Source organism: Dendrobates tinctorius, unplaced genomic scaffold, assembly GCF_039654945.1.
Source record: "Dendrobates tinctorius isolate UK_male_01 unplaced genomic scaffold, ASM3965494v1 ptg000032l, whole genome shotgun sequence".
NCBI classification, from domain to species: domain Eukaryota; kingdom Metazoa; phylum Chordata; class Amphibia; order Anura; family Dendrobatidae; genus Dendrobates; species Dendrobates tinctorius.
This window is the reverse complement of record NW_027361700.1, coordinates 31,919,358-31,921,885: the sequence shown is the minus strand read 5'-3', so window position 1 is coordinate 31,921,885 and position 2,528 is coordinate 31,919,358. Positions and strand designations below refer to the sequence as shown.

Below are 2,528 nucleotides of genomic sequence, written 5' to 3'. Positions count from 1 at the left end.
AGAGTCACACACAGATAGCATGTATTTGTCCGTGATACCAGCCGGTATATGGTAGTGTGTGAGGAGCGTACACCTCTATACGGTGTGTGAAAAAATGAACGCTCGGTAACTGTGCAGAAAAAAAGAATAAAAGTAGGAATGCTTTGAAAGAAGCAGTCTGCACAGCAGTGTGCACACAGCAGTGCAGATATCAGGTAGCCTAATAAGGCAGCCTAATAACCACCAGCGCTGCTGCACACAAAAAAAATCCTCCCCTATCACTGCCCACTAACTGTACAGTGAAAATCACTATCAGTAGAGGCACAGATTTTTTTTCCTTTCCTGCCTAACACTCTCACTATTGAGAAACAGCGGCAGCAACCTCTCCCTATGCTAACATCGGCAGAAGTAAAATGGCGGTCAGCGGTCAGGGCTTTTATAGCCACTGTGACGCCACACAAAGCAAGCCAATCACTTGAATGCCCTTCCCTAAGATGGTGGTGGTTGCTGCCCATGTCATCGCGTTGCCCACATTGTGCGTCCTTGATCATTAGCTGAGAAAAGGCGCTGAAAGCATTACGGGAAACGCGATTTTGGCGCTCTGGTCGGCGACTGCATGGTCGACCTCACGCTATGGTCGGGTTTCGATCGGCGAAACCTGACTTTAGCGAAAGTCGGCGACTTTTGAATTTGACCGACCCATTTCTCTCAACTCTAGTAACGACCCAACAGGGGGTTGGTCAGTGGACAGCACAACACACACTCAACACAATGGAAATGGGGAGAGGAAAGGAATGAGTGATGGACACCTCCTGAGCTCCAACCTGAGCCTGTCCCTGCACTCCCCTAATGCCCTAAGCGGGTCCTTCCCCGGCCGCCATCACGAACCTCGTTCCTCACTGTCACCTCACACTGCCCTGTCACCTCACACTAAAAACGCTTTTTTCCCTAAAACAAATGTTTGCATCACCATATTTTGAGAGCTATAATTTTTCTATATTTCTGCCGACAGTATTGTGAGAGCTTGTTATTTTGCTTAACGAATTGACGTTTTTATTGGTACCATTTTCAATCACATAACAGCTTTCTATTCCACTTTTTGAGAAGTAGTATGAACAAAAACCAACAATTTAAGAATGGTTTCTTGTTTTTTTTGTTCATGTCATTCACCGTGTGGTAAAAGGGATGACAGGTTTACCCTTCGTGTCAGTATGATTCCAGCAATACCACATTCATATCATTTTTTTTATATTATACAGCTTTTACACAATACAATTTTATAGAAAAAATAATTGTTTTTGCATTACTCTGCTCTGAGAGCTATAACTTCTTTTTTATTTCTCCACTTATGGATCTCTTTGGCAGCTTGATTATTGCAGGACAAGATGATGTCTTCAGCAATACCACTTATGTTTACATTTGTCTTTTTGATCGTGTTTTATTCCACTTTTTGTTCATTGGTAAGATGAAAAAGCATATTTTTTTCCCACTCTTTTATGTTGTTTTTACGGTGTTCACTGAAGGCTTAACTAGTGTGACAGTTTGATAGATCAGGTCATTCCAGATGCAGCGATATCAAATATGTGTACTAATTCTTGTTTATTTTTTTTCACATATACAGGTGCTTCTCACAAAATTAGAATATCATCAAAAAGTAAAGGTATTTCAGTTCTTCAATACAAAATGTAGGTACAGAAAGTATTCAAACCCCTTTAAATTTTTCACTCTTTGTTTCATTGCAGCCATTTGGTAATGGACAGGTCTAGGAAAACTTCTGGTGGTCCCAAACTTCTTCCATTTAAGGATTATGGAGGCCACTGTGCTCTTTGGAACCTTGAGTACTGCAGAAATTCTTTTGTGACCTTGGCCAGATCTGTGCCTTGCCACAATTCTGTCTCTGAGCTCCTTCATCAGTTCCTTTGACCTCATGATTCTCATTTGGTCTGACATGCACTGTGAGCTGTGAGGTCTTATATAGACAGGTGTGTGCCTTTACAAATCAAGTTTAATTAAACACAGCTGGACTCCAATGAAGGACCAGAACCATCTCAAGAAGGATCACAAGGAAATGGACAGCATGTGACTTAAATATGAGTGTCTGAGGAAAGGGTCTGAATACTTAGGACCATGTGATATTTCAGTTTTTCTTTTTTAATAAATTTGCAAAAACGTCAACATTTCTGGTTTTTTCAGTCAAGATGAGGTGCAAAGTGTACATTAATGAGAAAAAAATGAACTTTTTTTGAATTTAGCAAATGGCTGCAATAAAACGAAGAGTGAAAAATTTAAAGGGGTCTGAATACTTTCCGTACCCACTGTATATTATATAGAGTAATTGCAAACAGAGTGATCTATTTCAAGTGTTTATTTCTGTTAATGTTGATGATTATGGCTTACAGCCAATGAAAACCCAAAAGTCATTATTATCTCTGTAAATTATAATACTTTATAAGACCAGCTTGAAAATTGATTTTAAAATCCGAAATGTTGGCCTACTGAAATGTATGTTCAGTAAATGCACTCAATACTTGGTTGGGGCTCCTTTTGCA

General features: G+C 39.9%; 1 long non-coding RNA gene across 1 annotated transcript; it reads left to right on the top strand.

Moving 5' to 3' along the window:
• The first annotated feature begins 1,598 nt into the window (after window positions 1-1,598).
• On the top strand, window positions 1,599-2,154 carry LOC141086695 (uncharacterized). The gene is made up of 2 exons (XR_012231643.1): window positions 1,599-1,639; window positions 1,722-2,154. It is a non-coding gene; the product is annotated as an uncharacterized lncRNA (long non-coding RNA).
• The last annotated feature ends 374 nt before the right edge of the window (window positions 2,155-2,528 follow it).